Raw genomic sequence first — 20,746 nt, forward strand, 5'->3', positions numbered from 1 at the left:
CATTGGGGAAGAAAGATTATTCAAAAATTCCACCATTCACGGCCAGCCCCAGTGGACTAGTGGTTAAATTCAGTGTGTCCCACTTCGGTGGCCTCGGTTCAGTTCCCAGGCATGGATCTACACTGCTCTGTTAGTGGCCATGCTGTGCCGGCAGCCCACATACTAAAAAATAGAGGAAGATTGGCATGGATGTTAGCTCAGGACAAATCTTCCTCAGTAAAAAAAAAAAAAAAAGAGAGAGAGAGAGCAAGAGAGAGAGAAAGAATTTCACCATTCAGAAGTAACCATTTCTGACTGCTGATACTTTGACATATTTCCTTTCAGCTTCCTTTTTCCCATTTTTTTCAATACAGTTGAGTTCATATTATTAAATTTATTTTTTCATATTCATTGTTACAAAAAGAATTTAAAACATTTTCATGCCAATATACAACTTTCTGTTTATTTTACACTTATATTACTGTCAATGTATATTCTCAGGATTAAAAATTATAAACAAGCATAATGTCTTTCATATAGACAGTTACAAAGAATTTTTTTTAAAAAAATCATAACCAGCCAGAAAATTCCCACAGCATCTGAAGAAGAAAACCATCTGTGAAATGTCACCTTTCTTGTTACCTAGTCCCAAGTGACCTCTAAGACAACTCAAGACTGGTCAAGACTGAGGGCAGGAGCATCTGTCAAAGGCTTTAGGAAGCTCAGTCACCTCAAAGCTGAAGGCAGAATGAGCCCCAGGATCGAAGCCTAAAGCACTCTGCTCCCACTATAACCCCCACAGGCGAGGCAGGATGAAGGCTGGGGGCTGCCATCAGCCTGCCCCTACTGGCAGAGCAGCAGAGGGGGCTCCTTGGGGGAGGAGAATGGCACTCACTGCCTACCCATTGTGTATGGAACCCCATGCAAGTTCTATGTACATTATCCCATTTCATCCTTAGAATAGCCTTAGGTGGAGGCATTGTTATCACTCTCTCATAGACATGGGACAGGGGCAAAGAGATTAAAGGACTTGCCCAAGGTCACACCTTAAGCTAAGTGACAAGAGTGAGGGTTTCAGGTCAGAATGGAATCTAACACCTGTGCAGGCAGAAACCTCTAAAGCCAGACATTTAATTTAAAGTGTTCCTGGGTTAGCAGGAGGAAATGCAAATCCTCTTTGTAGGAACACAACTTGAGAGACCTCAAAGAATTCCCCAGATAAAGTTCCAAGGAAAATAAACAATAAGGTCATAGTTAGGAAAAAATCACAACATACAAAGAAACAAGGCAACATGAGTCAGAGCCAACAAAATCGGCAGACAAAGAGACAGACTCACAAAGACTTCAGATACGGAAATGATCAGACACGGATTACGAAATGACGAGTTTAAGAAATAAGAGAGTCTTAAAAATATGAACAGGGAAAAAGAGATTATAAAGAATGACCAACCAGAAATTAAAAGGACCACATAAAACTTCTAGAAATGAAAAATATAATAATTGAAATTCAGATGGTCTAACATTTTTAATCAGAATTTCCAGAAGGATACAACAGGGAGAATGCAGATGAAGCAATGCCCAATGTGATGATTAAGATGTCCATTTTCCTCTAACCTGATCTATAAATTTAATGCAATTCCAATAAAATTCCTAACTGGGAGTCTTTTTTTCCAGGAACATGGCAAGCTGATTCTAAAGTTTATACGGAACAAAGATACTCCTAGAGAAGAATAAGGTGGGAGAACTTGCACTGCCATTAATAATACTAATTATAAAGCTATAGTCAGTGTAGTACGGGAACGGGGAGACAAATGGGCCAATGGAATAGAACAGAGCCCAGAAATAGAACCAGGATGTACAGAAATGTGCTTGAAGCGAGAAGGAACTCTGCAGATGGGGTGTGTGCATGTGTGTGTGCGTGTGTAAGATGGATGGGAAATAATAGGAAATATATATTGGCCTCTGCCTCCGATTCCTGCTAAGGTTTGGTCTTTGACCTAGTTCCTGACACAGAGCGCTGAAAACCCTGTCATTTCCTGAGCGATGGGAATGTCTGATATGGAGCTCCTATAGCCCAGGGAATTTCCCGGTGATACATGTGTCTTTTGTCCTAATGAGGTGACTCTTGGTGGGCTCCTGGATGGGGGCTGGTCACCAGACAGACCCAGACGTGATAGGCCTGGCACTTTCAGCCCCACCCCCCACTCTCTAAAGAGGGGAAAGGGGCTGGAGATTGAGTTAACAATTGATCATGCCTATGTGATGAAGCCTCTATAAAATCCCCAAAGTATGGGGTTTGGAGAGCATCCAGGTTGATGAACACATCATGTGCCAGGAGAGTGGTGTACCCCAAGTCCGAGGACAGAAGCTCCTGTGCTCAGGATCCTTCCAGACCTCACCCTCTGTCTCCCTTCATCTGCCTGTTCATTTGTATCCTTTAAAACAGCCTTTGTAATAAATTGGCAACAGTAAGTAAACTGTTTTCCTGGGTTCTGTGAGCTGCTCTAGCAAATTATCTCACCCAAGGAGTGGGTCATGGGAACCTCTGACTTGTAGCCAAGTTGGACAGAAGCTGTGGGTAAGCTGGGGACCCACAACTTACAACTGGCATCTGAAGTGAGGGGCAGTCTCGTGGGACTGAGCCCTTAACCTGTGGGGTCTGCGCTAACTCTGGGTAGTGTCAGAAAAGAACAGAATTGTAGGACACTAATTGGGGTCCACAGAGGATTGGAGAATTGCTTGGTGTGGGAAAAACACCCATTCAACTGGTTTGGGAAGCATTCTGTGTGAGCAGCAGTGGAGAAACACAGGGGCTTTTCTTTACAACGGACTATTGATAAATGGTGTTGGGACTACAGGCTCTCCATATGGGAAAACATGAAGCAGAATCCCTACCTCACACCGGCCACAAAAATCAAAACCAGATCAATCAAAGGCTTAAGTGTGAAAGACAGGAAGGAGGCACTGGAGAAACAGCAGATCACAGTTTTGTCCACGTGTTTTTTGTGGAAGTTTAGCCTGGAGGTGTTTCTGCCTGGATCAAGGAAGCAGCTCTGCTTCACAATTTCTGACTCCTTCTCTCTTTGATCCTTTAGCATTGATGACTCCCTAATGAGAGCTTTGATCCATCGGGATTCACAGTCATTATGCAGCGACACCCTCTGGGGTATGGGACTTCTGCCCCTCCACTCAATGATCTGGATGTCAGGGCTTTTTAAGTTCTTAAGCTGATGTCTATAGTTTTCTCATCTCCTTCCTCTTTGCCACATATCACTTTTTGCTGTTCTCCCTCTATCTGCTGCTCCTCTGGGTAGAGGTCAGGAACAGCTGATGGGCCACTCCTAACCCGCTGAGGGTTGGGAAAGCTTGCTGGCACGGTGGAAATCGAGAGCATCTGGTTCTAAGAAAAAGGTTTCCAAACGAGGAAAGAGACCAGGCTTCGGGACATCTGTTGTTCCTGCTCAGATGCCTCTCACCCTTAAATGGCCAGGTTTTGGCCCTGTTCCTCACAGTTGAGGTTGCTGGACTAGTGACCCCAGGACACCTGAAGTGTAACTGTGTATGTGCATCTCACTCTCTGTAAAATAAACATAGCCCTGCGGTGTCATAGTTCAAAGTCATCATCTCAGGAGGTCATGCATACCTTGCTGGCAAACCTCCCTTTCAGAGTCCCCTCCCCTCCACACGGACAGCAGCACGCTTTCCTAACTGTCACAGACAGACTGCTCACCCACAGTGGGCACAGTGCAAGTGAGCCTCTCCAATTTTTTTTTTTTTTTGAGGAAGATTAGCTCTGAGCTAACATCTGCCAATCCTCCTCTTTTTCCTGAGGAAGACTGGCCCTGAGCTGACATCCATGCCCATCTTCCTCTACTTTATATGTGGGATGCCTGCCACAGCATGGCTTGCCAAGTGGTGCCATGTCCGCACCAGAGATCCGAACTGGTGACCCCCAGGCCGCCGAAGTGGAACGTGCGAACTTAACCGCTGCGCCACCGGGCTGGCCCCCTCTCCAAGTATTAACAGCATCTGCAGTCACCCAGGATGCAGAGGTTTAAAAATTCCTCACCCTCCATGCTGGCCCTTTCAGCCTGAAAATATCAGAATGCAGTGAAGGTGGCGGGAAGGGAAGGGCTGATGGGAAAAGGGCAGCAGGAGCCCAGCCATGGCCTTCTCAGCGGTCACTGCACCTTGGAGCCAGCAGGGGGCAGCCGCTGCACCTGTGGGCCAGGTGCTGGCTCCCTTCATCAGTGAGTCAAATACAACATAAAAATATCCGCCAAGTTCTCCAGGCCCTAGGCAAGCATGTACAAGAGACATGCCAAAATGTCTGGATCCCTACACACTGATGCTTACAATCTTAGGCACAGATACAGAGAAAAACAGAAAAGGAAGCTTTTAATCCAAACATAAAAGTAAATTGATGACAAATATTTTTTATTTCATTTACTCAAAAAAAAAATCACAATGTGGGGCTGGCCCCCTGGCCGAGTGGCTAAGTTTTTGTGCTCTACTTTGGTGGCCCAGGGTTTCGCCGGTTCGGACCCTGGGTGTGGACCTAGCACCACTTCAAGCCATGCCGAGGCGGTGTCCCACATAGAAGAGCCAGAAGTACTTACAACCAGGATATACAACTGTGTACTGGGGCTTTGAGGAGAGAAAAAAAAAGAGGAAGATTGGCAACAGATGTTAGCTCAGAGCCAATCTTTCTCACCAAAAAAACCCCCTACTGGGCAGTATAAAGGGTGTGAACATTCTTAAATGCTGCAAAAATTGGTACAAACTTTCTGGAAGGCATTTGGTATGGTACCAAAAAACTCAAAAATGTGCATCCCTGTGGCTCAGCTGTTTGGTTTCTAAGAAGGTACTCTAATAATCACAAGTGTGCGGCGAAGTTTTCGCTACAAAGCTGTTTAACTCAGCATGGTTTTAGAGGAAAGCTAGAAACAAACTAAGCACACACCCCCAGGAGAAAGGCTAAATAAAGCCTGTGCATCCAGAGCAGCCGTTCTGAGAAGGGGTGGAAGGATGCCGAGTAAGACGGGAAATGTCCGTAAGACGGGAAATGTCCACAAGACAGTGAAAAAAGGTTTCAGAACAGCAAGTGCTCTGTGCCCCACCTTTGTTTCTTAAAAAAGTATGTAAAATTATATAGATTAAAAAGAACGAAAGGATTTACACCAAAATGTTAATAGCAGTTATATCTGATGGGCAGTTACCAATGACATATATATATTTTTTGCTTATATTTTCCAAGTTTTCTACAACAAGCATTTATTACTTTAGTAATACGAATAATACAATAAAAACTGCTAACAAGGAAAAAGGGCACATAAAGTTCTGGGGAGCAGCCATGGAAGAGTATTTGGGAAGCATTTGGGGAGCCGAGTGAGGGGGTTGAGGGGGGTGGGGAGCCGGAAAGCCCAGGGCCCAGAGCCTCTAGGGTTTCAGCTGCTGGCAGCTCCGGGCACCTCCGTCCAGGGCCAGGGCAGGTTCTGCTGGTTTCGGCAGCAGGAGCAGCTAGTGGCTTCTACTTACATCTCTACCTGTCCTAGATAAGTTCCAGGTTACAGACAGAGTAACAGAAATGGTCCTTATCCTAATGAAGCTGACAAAAGAGATTTCAAAAAAACAATAGAAGATCCCTCTGCAGTCAAGGTACACAGCTGCATGGGGAGGTCCAAAACACCCATGAAATCACGGGTTTCTGATTGTGGTGGGCAGGGTTGGAAGGAGCAGGGAATGTATGTTTCTGAGTACAGAGGCAAAAGCTGGTGTCTTGAAGGGTTATCCGAAACACCACCTGCATTAGGATCTCCTGGAGTGCTGGTTAAAAGGGCCGATTCCCAGGCCCCACCTCAGATTCACTGAGTCAGAGTCCCAGGGGCTGAGTAGAGGTATGGACATGATTCTGATTGAAGGACCCCACTTATAAACACAGCAGAACAGAAGTGGAAACGGCTGCTCATCTACACCTTAAGTCAGTTCAACGGATCACCTCCAAAGTTGCTGCTGAGAGCAGATTTGGAGAGTAAAGAGGACAGAGAGCAAGAGGACACCATGTCTGGGTTGGGGGAGGATAATGACGGTGGACGCTGTGGTTTGGCCTCGATAATGAATGGTGTCTGGTGATACCACCCCCAAGGGAGGGCCCCGCAAGAAGAGTGGGAGAGAGAACACCAAAGGTCCTTTCTAATTTGCCTAGAGCTGGCGTGTGTCTATGAGCGTGTGTGCGTGCGTGTGTGTGTGTACTCCCACCACTTGATTCACACTGCTTAATTCAGAGTGACTACACAAAAGAGGGGATTCTCAAGAACCCACGGAAAGGGGGCCAGCCCCGTGGCCAAGTGGTTAAGTTCGTGCACTCCACTTTGGTGGCCCAGGGTTTTGCCGGTTCAGATCCTGGGCGCAGACATGGCACTGCTCGTCAGGCCATGCTGAGGCAGTGTCCCACGTAGCACAACCAGAAGGACCTACAACTAGAGTATACAACTATGTACTGGGGGGCTTTGGGGAGAAGAAGAGGAAGAAAAAGAAAAAGAAGATTGGCAACAGATGTTAGCTCAGGTGCCAATCTTAAAAAAAACGGAAAGCTGCTCAAAAAAAAAAAAGAACCCACTGAAGGACAACAGGCCCTGGCTGTTCCCCTCCGAATATCCCAGGGCCTCAGCTTGCCCGGCCCAGTGCAGGTTCTCAGCAAGTGTCAGCTGAGTTGAAAAGGAAACTGACAAACGCACAGCGAATGGGGTGGGGAGGATGGTGGAGGAACCAGAGCTGAGAGCAGCAGTGGGCAGGCAGGGGAAGCAAGAGAAAAGTCTGCAAGAGAGAGAAGTTAGGTCTTCACTTCTTGATCTCAGATCTCAAGAGATCCTTATTGTGGCTTCAGGGACTGGCATAACTGAGCCACTGGGATGTGACACCAAGTCTGAGACCAACCAAGGGAACCAGAGATTTCCCAGGACAGTTGGTCCATCCAAGCCAGGAGACAGCCCTATTTATACCTGCGCAATTCCCAAGCTCTATTTCCACACTCCGTTACCAAGCTCCATCCCCAGGCCCCTGCCCCAGGGATGAGGCCAACAGTGTCCTCTCCAGAAGTAGCGATTATGTGACAAGTCTGGGCTTGTTCTGGCTGGTGTGAGAGATGAGGCTCCAGGCAATAGGAGAAGCGATAAGGGCCTCCCTTGTCCCAACAGCCTGGGCTGCGAGGGCCCTTTGGCCAGGATGCAGACTCAGTCTCTCCTTCCCCTCCCCAACCCCAGAAGTCACAGCTGGGATGCAGTGGTTGGAGAGATGTGGCTGAAGTATGGCACCAGGCAGAGGGGATAAGAGGTCGGAAAAGAACAGCAGGCCCCAGAAGAAGGATGAGCCCAGCTAGGCAGGGTACAGCCAGGGGGACGGAGCCCAGGTAATCCCTTTAGGAAGCGGGGTATTTATAGTCAGACTTAGCCCAGGATGACCCTCAGAGCCTTGGTAACCTTCGAAGAGAAAGTGCTGGCTGGGGCCTCCCCATGTGGGCCGTTCTTCCCCACTCATTCCCTCAGGGCCCAGCTCCAGGGTGCAGGGAGGAAAAGGGGTGGGGCCAGTTGCTAAGTGACAAGCCAGGCTTCCTAAACTATATCTCTTCCTGGGGCACGCTGGGTCCCAGGTGGTCCAGGGCAGACTTAAAGGAATCGAGGCTCCTCTGGGAGCCCTGTATTTGGCTCTGTTGTGGCACTCAGCCTGGGGCAACCACAGTTCTCTGCAATAAGTCTGTTGGTCTCCCTGAAGCTGGGACCACCTCCAGTCCATCTCTGGGATCTCAGGGACAGGCGAAGGGGCTGGCATGCAGCAGGTCTCAATAACTGTTTGCCCAAAAAGTGAGGGAATGAAGTGAACAGGCAGTTTAGGAAAAGCGGCAGGAGCTGGAGAGGGGCGAGGCAAGATCAGAGATGGAGGAGCAGTCGGGAGCAGATGGCGCTGCCTGGAAGAAATCCCTGTAAGGCAGAGAGGGAGGAAGAAAGGGGTGGCAGAGAGAGTCCCAGAGGTACCAGTCTCTGAGGTGTACAGTGAAGAACCCTGCTGGAGGATAAGGGGCTAGACGTCAGAAACCATGCCCAGTGAGGGCCTGGAACCTTCGTGGCCACTGGAGAGATGAAAGTGCAGCCAAGAAAAATAAACCTACGCAGAGCGACCCCTGCTTGGGCAGTTGTGAGTGTGGACAAGGGGGCACACATAACTGCAGAGACAGTGGGCGCTTGCACACGATAGACACATTTACTAGCAGGGCCTTTATCTGCTCTCTGCTCTGTGCCTCCAGCCCAGGGCCCCCAGCCGTATGCGGCCGGGTAGGGTGAACCGTGGCATCCCAGGGCTGGCCACTGACCAACTCCTCCTTGACACCGGCTGCCTTCCCCCAGCCGTCCCCCTGTCCCATTTCCTGATGGGAAACTGGCCTGTCTGATCTCGACTACAAACAGCACCCCCAAATCCTCAGGGTCTCCTCTGGGATCTAACTTGCCATGTAACCAACAGCCGTTCTTCTGAGGCTGCCTGGGAGAGAATCCTATACTTCAACAAGCAGGGTTAAAAAAGCAGGTGTTTGGGAAATGACGGCACTTCTCCTTGTTTTAAGTTCACAGGAATTTTTCAAAAATACAGCCTGTTCCTTTCTTGTAGTAAATATATTCCCATCTTCACCATGGACTGATGTGTTTATTCCCAAGGGCAGCAGAGTCCTGGCCTGTTCCAGAGTTGCCAGCTCTGGAGGGAACTCTGATTACACGTGTTTTCTGGTAACCTGGATTGTGGATAATTAGGAGTAAAGAGACACGGCAGTGCAGCCTCTCTCTGCAATCTGGCTGCTCACTTGCACATGGGCTCAGAGACGGACAGTAGAGGCTTTGCTTTGGCTACCGACCACCCCCGTGAGCGCGGGCACACAGCTGGATGACTGCATCGTTCTAAGCCCCAGTGTTCCCATCTGTACAGAGGATGTAACTCCCACCTCGCAGGATTGCTGTAAGGATTACAGAGACCACTCTGCCCAGTGCTTAAAAGACAGTAGTTCGGTAATTAGTAATCAAGCCAAGTCAATAATGTTTAATTACACAATTAAAAGAATTAAAGGTTACTATCCTTTTTTTTCATAAAGTTGCTATGATTTTGAAAACTCCTGATGTAGAGAACTCTTGGTCTCTATCTCACAGTGCAGGAAGATGCAGGGGTTAAATGAGGTTAAGTTTGACAGGGACAAAGAGCGGGCTTGATGGATGCTCGCTTCCCCGTGCGGCTGCACAGCACAGGGTCAGCACTTCTCCTGGGGCAGAAGAGGCAGGATGGTGGCTAAAGAATAAAACAGCAACTCCCCAGAGGTTGCTAGAAAGGTCTCCGGTATCTGGCCAGCTCCCCTTGCTACCTTAGGACTCCAGGGAGGAGAGACAGGACATCTCTGTCACCGTGTTTCCACAGCCCTGCTGTCAAGGACGGTCCCCCAGGGAGAAGCCAGGCCAGCAGCAGCCTGGCAGCCGGGTACCTGGAGGCCAAATGGCACAGCCTGACTTCTGACACCCAAGACTCTCTCCCACTGGGTGTCAAATGCCTCAAGCACTTGACTCAGAGGTGCATCACTCCAACGGGGCAGAATCCTGAAGGCGGGAGTGACCTTAAAGTCACCTAGCCTAGCCCCTTCATTTTACAGGTGAGAAACTGAGGCTCTGAGAGGTGAAGTGACCTATCTCAAACCCCACAGCTCTTGCCCAAGTGTGTGTGTGGAGGAGAGGCAAATTCTTTCTATCAAACCACTCCATTGCCAGGGAAAGCAGAATTATAACTAGAATATTAAAACGTCAGGAGTTCGGCCCAGAGATGATGAATATGCCAATGGGAAAAGCCTCAACAGAACGTGCATCAGGAGCAAGAGCGGAGGAGTGATGAGTCCACTTGACTTTCCAGTTCCCGCTAGGGAAGAGCAGAATCTAAGAGCTGGGCCCTCCCAGGACACCCGCGTCTACCTGTGTGCGCAGGTCTCCTGCGCACTTGACAGAAACAGAGAGCTGGGGCACCAGCTTGAGACTCTAATTCCACATGGCTTGTTTGGGTCTTAGTGATGGAGAGCAACTTCCCACTCCATACAACACTCCTGCAGGTGGCAATCCAGCCTCTGTGGACACTCCGGGGGACCAGGCCCTCCTCATTGGGAGGATCAAATGGTTAGAAAGTTAATAGTCACCCTTCACTGGGCACTAACCATGCAGTAGAATGGAAACACATAGGCTGAAGGTCTAGATTTTGGAGTCAGACAGACCTGGCTTTGAACATCAGCTCCACCATAAATTAGTGACCTTGGGTAATGCCTTAAGCTTTCTACTCTCCTCCTCTGGGAAGCAGAAAGCAGTAACAGCCCACTTCTTAGAGACTGAGTGGACTGAGGATATATACATATATATTAAATTAACTAATAGAAGCAAGGTTATATATATCAACTAACCTAACACCCCAGGTGCAGCCTCCCTAGCACCAAGCCCCTCCAGGCTCTTGCCTCTTCAATCGCAAGAAACACACACCCATACAACAGCATTGTTCTGGCTGCAGAGCAGGCACTTATTACTGTCATTGAAATTGTTTTTCCTGTTGTTATTAACATTATTATTTTGACCTGGGATCCTCTGGCTCTGCCCTCTGAACAACACAGAATAAGTCATAGCCTCTTTCAGGGGGTTGACATTTTGCTCTTCTCCAGACTGAAGACCCCTATTCCCTCCCACGGTTTCTCCAGATTCCTTACCATCTCGTTCCCCCGTTCACCCTCCTCCCAGCTAACCTAACCGCCCAGGTAAGGTCTGCCCAGCACCTGGCCCCACCGGGCTCTTGCTTCCTTGATCTGAGCACTGACCCTTCTGTATCCACAGCAAACATGCCAGCAAGTTTGCCTAGAACTGTTGGGGCTGGAGCTAGAAAAGATCCCGGAACCCCTCCCCTGCTTGTGGCTCTACATTCTTTCAAGTTAGTGTTCGTTTACAGTCCACACCCCAGCAACTGGCCCTAAGTCACTGTCTTTGTCTTTCAGGTCTGTGTCTTAGGTGGGGTGAACTTGGAGTCAGAAGACCTGGGTCCATTTCCATTGTGACCCATGCTGTGTGACCCAGGGCATGGCACTTAACCCCTCCAAGCGCACCTGCCAAATGCCACTCTTCTATGAGCCTTACAGACATGCTGAAATACTCCTGGGAGTTTCTGTGAGAAGTGCCTTCGTCAAGGGCAAAGTGCACACAGATGCCTGACATCCCTGAGATCTGGAACCCCATCTTTTTAAGGCTCACTCACTTCTTCATGCGGCACAGCTCAGGACGCAAAACATTCAGTTTGTGGATCCACAGAGAATGGCTCATTTGAGCACGTTCGTTCTCCTCCAAAGCCAGGCTCAGGCCTCGCAGGCAGATGTGCCTGACTCATTCTTTCCCCTTCCTCCTCTACAGCCGTGAATCACCAGTCCTGTCAGGCCAGCGTCCTCCCCGGTTTCCTTCCCAGGCACTGCCTGGTTCTGACCTTCATCCATCAGGATGTAAGATGGAAGCCCTCTTCCCACACGCACCTCTCCCCTGACCCTGCAGGGTGTGAGCATCCCACACCAGCCCTGAGTCACACGCTGCCTCGAGTGCATGTTCCCTGCGTGTTGTGCTGTGCCTGCAACTTGTCTGTCAACTCCTGAAGGGTAGGCTCTCGAGAGGCGACACAGTGAAGTGTATCAAAAACACGGTTGCCTGGGGTCCCCTACCAGGGATTCTGATTTAATTGCTCTGGGGTATGGCCTCAGCATCAGAGGGGTTTAAAAGCTCTCCAAACGATTCTAATACGTGGCCAGGGCTGAACAGCACGGATCTGGAACTAGGCCGCGCAGCCTGGCTGGCTGCTTGGCCTATGTTTAATTAGGCCTCTGAGAGGGCCTGGCAAGGGGGTGCTCAGGGAGAACCCCAGGTCTGCCTGAGGCTGACCATCTGGACAGTTCTTTCAAGGCCCACAGCCAGACTGGTCATAAGGCAAGAAGCAGATAGCTCAGGGGACCCTTTGCCTGGGGAAACCCAGCTGCACTGTCCAGAGGATACGGAGCTAGGGGCCACTGTGCAGAAAGGAGAGGGTCAGCCAAAACAAGAGGCCAAGAGCAGAGGCTCTGGAGTCAGACAGCCCTGGACTAGCTACCTTGCTCTCCTTTCTGACAAGGAGGGCCCTTCCCTTCTTGGAGGCCTGATCTCTTGTGTGGCCAGCATCTAGATAGCCTCTCTGTGGGGACACAAAGGACTCTTCCTCTAGGGCAGAGCCATAGACCTCTAGAGAGAAAATGTGCAGCTCCAAGGCAAGGGGGCCAGTGGGAGAGCAGAGGGAGGGAGGTCCTATTTCCTAAGAACCACCCCCCCCACCCCCTCCCCAGCTGCTCTGGGCAAGAAGAAGGGAAAAACCTGACTCATCAGCGCTGTGTGACTCACAGGCCGACAAACTTATTTGCCAGACGGACAGGGAGGGGAGCCTGCTGCTCCGACCACAACCGGGGGCCGTGGGCAGGTAAAACCCATCCCTCCATCCCTGCCCACCACCAGCTGCCAGGTCTGGGTGGCTGGCCTGGCAGGAGCGCCTTGCTCGGCTTGGCCCCCGGACAGCCACACCCTCCCGTGGCTGGTTCAGTAACTTACTAGTCAGGGGTGGTGCTGGGAGGGGGAGAGAACTCAGAAGGTTTAGGACATAGAGAGGTGGCTTTAGAATCCGAGAGGACCTGGGTCTGATGCTCACCTCTACCCTCTCACAGGTCTGACCCGAGGCAGCTGAGCCTCTGGACCTCAGTTTCCAAATCCACAACATGAGGGCAATAATATTCATCTTGCAGGACTACTGTGAGGATTAAACGAGACACTGCACATAATCTAGTATGGTGGGAGGCACAAAGCAGGAGCTCCAAAATGTTAGTGAATATTACTGGTTGTGTAAGTACTAGATTTAGGATTATTAAGAGCGGGGTTTTTTTTTGTTCGTTTGTTTTTACATCATTTCACTTAATCCTTACGACAACCCTGTATGGCAAGTATGACTCTCATTTTACAGATGAGGACACTGAGGTTCAGGGACCCCAGGGCAGTGGCAGAAATCCAGTGAGTGGTTTCAGATCCTCTCACTCCCAGCCCAGTGCTTGTCCTTGATCCTATCCTACATGCCACCTACCCAGGGCAGTGAGAAGAACCTTGTGGCTGGAGCTGGGGGGTGAAGGAGGAGGGTACCACCCTCCCCCCGACACAGTTGACAAGCAGAGAACCAGCTCTGCCTCCAGTCCAGGAGGGAAGGCCTAGCTGGCGACACTACCGACCAGTCCTGTGTGCAGTATGGCACTGCACTGCTGCCAGTCCTGCCCTGCCTCCCACCCAGCCTGGCTTGACTCTAACCCACATGGTGCCTCCGGAAATTCACTCACTGATGCCTGTTTGTGTGTAGGCCTCCACGCCAGGCTGCGAGCTCCTCAAGGCAGCACCTGGTCTCACTAGCGTTGGCATCCGAATGCCCGGCCCCTAGCCTGGAGCCGGATAAGCAGTACAGTTGGGCTGCCAAAAGCCTCAGATTCCAGACCCGAGATAGAACCCTGGCTCTGCCACTTGCTTGCATGACTTGGGCACATTATTTAACCTCTGAGAGCCTTAGTTTCCTCATCTGGAAAATGAGGATAGTAATAGTCACTACCTTACAGGGTTACGATGAGAACTGTGGTATTAACCATGACATTAACAATCACGGCTAACATTTATTGAGTTCGTATCACATGCTGGACACTGTTCTAAGCCCCTTATATGTATTAAGTCACCGAATCCAAAGGTCACAGGGCTAGGTGGCGGGCTGGCTCTGAAACCCCTACAAGATACCGCCTCTCCTGAGTGTCAAGTGCCTGGTAGGTCATAAGCGCCAACTACACGGAGGCTAGTCTAGCACATGCTCAGGAAGCATTTCTAAGACAAATTGATCAATGAACCTCTTTCAGTCTAATTTCATTCCATCCACAAGCATTTATCACTGAGTCCTATTCTGTGTACAGCCTAGCTGAGTTATTGGAAGTTTCTCTGAAATACCAAGTAAAAAAAGAAAAACAAATTAAAAAAAAAAAAGCAAGACCTCCTCACCCCTCTAGAGAAGGGTAACAGGATCCAGATTGCTGGAGGGAGAGGCAGTGATCCCAACCCTGGAAGTTCCATGTCCCTCCCCATTCCTCAGAGAAGGTTCCAGATGGGCAGCACCAGCCCCTCAGGAGAAGAGGAAGTGGAAATGGCCAAAGGTGCTGGCTGTGTGTGGCCCCCTGGGGCGCTGCTCAGGGGGTGGTTGTGTGGAAGGGCCTTGGGGCCACCCAGGCACCTAATTCCGAGCTGTTTACTTTGGCAACGCCTGAGGAGGAGGTGGATCTGGAGGGCAGGGAGCTCACAGGGGCTGAGCAGCCTCTAGGAGTTGGCCCCGTGTCTGCGTGGAGGGCAGGGAGAGGCCAGGCCCCTGCGTTCTCCTACACAGCACATCCCCACCCTCCAGCCAGGTCACAAGGGCAGGCCCCCAAACCAAACAAGGAGCGGGTCTCCTCAGCCAGTGTCAGGCGAGCTCTTCTCTAAGCAGAAAAACCCTTGTTTCAAAGAAAACAGTCAATGGCCCACTTACCACATGAGGCAGGTAAAGCGGATCTGTTGTGGCTGGGGGAGGGGCAATGCACCCACAGGCCCATGCCTCCCGACACCTCCCTCACACCTCCCTGACAGCTCTGTGAGACCCAAGGCTCCCCAGGCACAAGTGAGCTTCGGCTCCCACCCTCATTGCTCACCCCAGCCTCTCAGGGACAGATGCCCTTCACCTCCAGGGCAGATCCCAACTCAGCTGGGAAGGTTGCATGCCTCAGCCCCAGGACCGCCTGGTTCAGCCCTGTGACCTGGGGCAGGTCATCTCCCTGGGGCACCTCCTGTGGGCCCCCATATGTAAAATGAGGCAGTTGGACTAAAGAATTCCAGGGCCCCTTCTAGCCCTAGGACTCAACTCAAATCCATCCTGTGGAAAGACCTGTGTGGGACTCATGAGGGGCAAAGACAGCTAATGCAAGATCCTCACCCTCCAAAAACTCACAGCCCCTGCACAAAACCGCAAGACAAACCACACGTGCAATAATGCACACACACATGTGCACGCATAGAAGAGCTACGAAATTCTGTGCAAAAAAAGCTGCAAGACCTGGAGGAGAGAGGCTGTCAACACCCACAGGGACCCTGTAAAGTGGAAAGTACTCAGTCTCTCAGGGAGTCATCTACCAGTGCCAGGCACTGTGGACAGCCAGAGGAGCATGGGCAAGTCCCTGGCCAGATGAGCTCAGATCATCATCCGGGCCAGGGGCCGAATCACACAAATGATGCACAGTGATCCTTTGGGTTTCTGATACATTATGATCATGCTATTTTGAAAGACTTGAATGCATAATTTAGGAAACCCTTGCAATGTGTTACCCTGTGGCACATTTAAAAAAATAAACAAATGCATAATAAATAAATGACCCATGCAAATTTTATTCAAAGACACCCCCCTACACACACACACACATACACACAAGCAGGCCAACTGCCTCATGCCACAGCAGAGATATGTGGAAAGTATATTGGGAGCCCACACCTTGACCAACCAGGCCTCATTTATGCATCTGCCAAAGGGAGAGGCTGGAGGTGGGCTAGATCATCACTATGCCACTTCCAGCGCTGATCCCATGTGACAAGGACTCCAGAAATAAGCAGGCTCTAGCTGGCTGGGAGAGTTGGCAGGGGGCAAGCCACACCGCATCCCTGCGTTTCAGATTCCCCACTTTCCCTCCCTGCATACAGCGATCTGCCCCACTTTGGCCTCTGCTGCTGCTAAAGGAAGAGGTAGCTTCTAAGCTCTGGGCCTCAGTTTCCCTCTGGGATAATGGTGGTGACAGGAGAGACGAAGCATCCCTGATGGAGGATCCAGATGTGAGAGGACCGTCACATGCAGAGCCTCCGGGCGGACTGGAGGTCATCAGCCCCTGTTCTCTCCCTCTCTCTATCCTGCCCCTGATGTGGATGGGCTTGGCCTGGGAGCAGCCCTGCTGGCCCACACCCAAGTTCACAGGACCCTGCCACCCCAGCCCCAAGGTAACCCAATTCTTCACGGTCAAATGACAGCTGGAGGTGGGGCTATCGAGCCCTAAGGCAGGAGAGGGTGATGATTACTGGCTCCCAGGGTGCTGGGGCCCAGACAAAGGGGTCATGGCCCAGATTCATGTCAACACAATTCCTGAGCACCCACTGTATTCAAGATCCTCCAGGCACTCGAGGGGCCTGAGAAGATGAGGATGACGTTTCATTACCTTAAGTGTGTCTCAAGGTTTAAAGAGCACCTCCTCAAGCCTTCCCCACTGACCTAACCAAAGTGGGCTTCCCCACTCCCCATCGTACCCCTTTTCTCCTAAGTAGTGTCTGTCCCAATTGTTTGTCCCAAACAAACCTCGTGGTTTGCTCACTCATTCTGCTGTCTGTCTTCCCATTAGAACGTCAGCCGCTCAAAGGCAGGGCCCTGGTCTCTCCATCACAATGGCACCTGGCACCTCACGCAGAACAGGTCCTCAGTATTAGGTGAACGAACAAATGAATGAATGAATGAGTACACCACCAGATGAGCAGGAAGTGGCGTAAAAGAAATTCAGAAGGCTGTGGGGAAGCAAAGGAGGGAGGGAGCACATCTGTGAGGCTTCATGAAGAGCTATAACCGTATGCTGGGCCATGAAGGAGCGTGAGGGAGAAGGTGGTGCTGCAGGCAGCAGGTACAGAAGCAGCCACGGCCTGGAGCGAGGCTGAGATAGCGAGTGCAGCCCAGCAAGACAGGCTGCGCCCGAGGGGCCCTCCCAGACCCTGCACGGTTGAGGGGTGCCTTGCTCCCTGGCCCGCTGGCCTCCTACTAAACAGCGGTATTCACTCTTCACTGACAAAGTCAGGACTACACAAACATGTGAACAAGTCTGCAGTGTGGTGAGCAGGGGTCATTAAATCAGATCTAACTGCGGCACCCATAGGACTGCCCCACTTTCTTCTTTTTCAGTTTCCTCCACTCCTGGCTAACAGGCGCTGGTTCTAAACATCTGTGCCGCCACTGGGAGACTGAAGGGCAACTCCCAACCCTGTCATGACAAAGATCTTTTATTACCTTCCCACCAGGTAGCAAAAGAATTCCTCTCCAAATACGTTTAGACTATAATTTTTTAAATGGAAATGCTAAGACATATCTGTCAATTAAAGCTTCGGATCAGCATATGGAAACTGGGGTTGACACTGAGCTGACAGAATGCTAGCCCAGAAAAGATGTTTTGGTCAACCTGGGAGGCTATGATGTCTCTGTGACTCAGTTTCTCGAGGCCAGGAGATGGGGCAGGAACAGAGGAGGTGAGAGATATGGCCAGAGGGAGGAAGAACAGGTGGAAAAATCCAGAGGTCCCCAATCTGTAGATCCAGGTAAGAATTCCCCACTGCTCACACAGTCCTCTGCAAGGGGGTGGGGGACAGCCGGAATCCTGGCCAAGCAAAGGTTTTCAACACAGGGCTTTAGAGGCTGACTTGTGCAATGTAGGGGGTGGGAGGAGCAAGGAGGACTGTGAGCTTGACGCCATTTCTGTTCTGGGCAGAGGTCTAGGGCTGGAGTAACTGCCAGATGTCAGATGGGGGCCCTTGGAGGCTGTATGCTTCCCAAATGAGCCCAAGTTTACAAAGACAGCGTTAGCATCTTTGAGGAAAAAGATCTGGGGGAATACACACCAGTCTTTCCACCACGAGGGTGGTGATGGGCCTTTTACTTTCTAGGATATATATTTGTATATGTATTGACTTTTAAAAAAATAAGGACTGCATGTGTGTGTGTGTGTTCCTTAAGCTTCCGTTTAAATGTGGTTTGGTAGAAAACTTTATGAGCCTTACAGGGAAAGGCAGTAAAAGATCCTTGTCATGACAAGGCTGAAACAGCTCAGCCGGGACTCTGGGTGTCTTCTACCCACTGGCACCTCTAAGGAAAGACTCTAGCTGTCCTGGATCCAATAAAGCTCCCGGTGGAACCCCTCTGTAGGAGTTGCACCGCAAACAAGCTCTAAGAACGGGGCTCAGCCTCCCCTATCTCAGGGGCCCCAGGGCTCAGGCCAGTGCAGAGAAGGAACCAGAGAGGATCACATGGGGGTGGTGAGAGCTCAGGTCTCCTGGGAAGAGGTGAGGGTGAGAATGGAAAAGGGGACAATGGAGAGGACCTGCCAAAGGACAGAAAACAGCTGACCGCTGGGTGGAGCCATCCTTAGGCCTGTGCCTCATGGGAAGGCAGACAGCTGGGTGGCCAGGAAAGGCTGCAGTTGGCCCTGCCTGCGGGGTTTCCCCCAAGTACAAGGCTGCAGGGCCTAGCCTGTTTGGGGCCCAGCAGGGGCAGCTGGGCTGTGGCCACATCACCTGCCCTCCCTGAGACCAGTCTGATGAGAGCTTAAGATCTGTGTCAAGCAAGAGCTGAGTCAGACTTGGGGGGAGGGGGCTGCCAGGGGGCAGGGCAGACAGGTCAGGCCTCATTCTCTCAGGTGTGCTCCACCAGCCTGGCAGGCAGGAGCAGCTCCTCAGCCTCCCCCGACCCTACCAGCACCAGGACACAGGAGAAAGACAGGCTCCCAAGGTACCAACACCTAGGAAAAAACAAGCCCCTGGGAAAGCTCCCTTGCAGACAGGATGCAGCTGGTAGCTGTGTGCTAGGAGGAGACCACCTGTTTTGCCCCAAGCCTCCTCCCTGCCATGGATCCACACAGACAGGCTCTGGCTGTAGGGTGGAGAGGCGGAGGCGGCAAACCCTGGGCAGCAGGAGGTATCTGTTTTCAGCATAGCCACCAAAGGGACAGGCAGGGAGCCCCATGGGCTTGGCTGCCGGCTGCTGGAAAAGGCATCCTCTCGGTTTCAGTTGGAGGTCAAGAACTGCTGAGGCTGGCAGCCCTGCTTGGGGGAGGCTATTTGCTTGTGAGAGAGCATCTCGTCGCCGTGGTGACCCAGGGAAGCACCAGGCAGGAGCCAGCCACAAGGCCAGGAGCAGAGTCGTCCCCGCTCTAGCATTGGCCTTCACCTTTCCAGCTGGGAAAGCAAATTCGAAGCACACCGCCACCTTTCGTGGACCTGATATGGCCCATGTGGACGGCAAACATGCATGAGACTCAGCCCTGCCTATGGGAGGGCCCAAGACGTGCCCAAAAACAAGAACACAAAATCAGCAAGTGAGGAAGGCCATAGAGGCATGAACAAGGGCTTCAAAGGATAGAAAGCACTCACTTTGACGGGAAAATAAAGAGAAGACGACTTGCGAAGGCTTTTGGGAGGAAGACGGCGTTAAACAACAAACAAGCAAACGCATATCCTCGCGTGGATGACTCTAGCTGCTTGCTTCCTCCAGAGCCAAGAGATCACAAACTGAGGGCACCCTGTTTCAGGGTGCTACTTCCCCAACCCAGTCAGTGCCCTGCTCCCTGCTCCCCAACTGTCTTGCCTTTCTAGTCCTCAGTGTCCCACTGGGCTGCCCCTTCCCTCCTCACGCCTGCCAGCTGGCTGAATATCCAGCCCCCAGGATCACAATGCCCCTGCTGGTCGTGGCCCTACCCCAGCTCAGGTTTTCTATTCTGGGCCCACTTGGATACTACCTTGTGATGGCAAATTCTTACCAAAATCTCATCAACATTCCTCACCTGGGGACCTGGAAACCACAAAGCAGCCTGCTCTGGGCCTAGGAATTGTCCATGGCAGTTTCAAAGGACCCTGGTCACTGGGCCGTTTCTCGGAACACCAGGATGCTGATGCTCAGAGAGGGCCAAAGGGTCAGCTCCCAGACTGAATGCTGGAATCAGCCCTGGGAGCCGGCTGAAGGCTGCAGCCAGGGCCTGGCCTCAGGACCTGCAGTGCCAAGCACAATCAGGCCTCCCCTACCCACCTGCCCTGCTTTTCTTTTATGTTGTTTAAAAGGTGACATATGCTAAAGGGAGAAAAAGTACATCACATAAAAAATATAAAAAGACTGAAGTCATCCAAATCCTACCACCCACAGGAACCAGCAATACCAGGGCGAGGGGCTTTCTGGCAGTCCCTCCCATGCACACATGGATCGCTGGGATCAGAGGGTGTGTACAATCCAAACTGCCGCCATTAGTGTGACCTCGGTCCTGTTTTTATTTTAATCTGATGCCGGCTGCTAGACCACTGATTGGAACCCTTCCTGCTCGTCAGATTCCCCTGTGGAAACTCCATAAAAATGCAGGTGCCCCGGTTCCACTCCTAGAGGTGGACTCAGGAAATAAAGGAAAATCAGAATAAATAAGACGCTTTTAAAAATCCTGTTGTTTTTGTTTCACATAGAATCATTCAATACATATTCCCTGAGAACTCACTATGTGCTGGGCACTGTACAGGATGTTTTTCTTCAAAACAAAAAGCTTGCGTCACTCTCCATTCATCCATTCATTTATTTAAGAAACGTGTATTGAGCTTCTCCTATGCACCAGCCCCGTGCTGGGGAACAGGGACACAAAGTCAATACGACAGGCTCTCAAGGTCAGAGCTGGTAAGGGAAACAGACAAGTAAGGAGATAACAGAAACCAAGGTACAAATGCAAGGACTGCGATCTATACAGAATCACGGGAACACGGAGATGGGGTCTCACCCGGCCAGTGGAAGGGCCTGAAGTCAGCTCCGAGTCTAAGGATGAGCAGCGGGGAGCCAGGCAGAG

At 51.0% G+C, this 20,746-nt stretch overlaps 1 protein-coding gene across 8 annotated transcripts in view; it reads right to left on the reverse strand.

The window, feature by feature from the left end:
* UBTD1 (ubiquitin domain containing 1) overlaps window positions 1–20,746 on the reverse strand; it is a 52,583-nt gene that overhangs the window by 3,228 nt on the left and 28,609 nt on the right. Inside the window, exon 1 of one of the 8 annotated variants that reach the window (XM_070560054.1) lies at window positions 710–911. The exons of 6 other annotated variants lie outside the window; for them this stretch is intronic. The gene's annotated coding sequence lies outside the window, so the exon portion shown is untranslated. Of the gene's footprint in view, window positions 1–609; window positions 912–20,746 lie in introns of those variants that run through there. One more of the 8 variants, XM_070560072.1, reaches the window with a different exon arrangement.

This window comes from Equus przewalskii, chromosome 1 (genome assembly GCF_037783145.1).
Source record: "Equus przewalskii isolate Varuska chromosome 1, EquPr2, whole genome shotgun sequence".
Taxonomy (NCBI): Eukaryota; Metazoa; Chordata; class Mammalia; order Perissodactyla; family Equidae; genus Equus; species Equus przewalskii.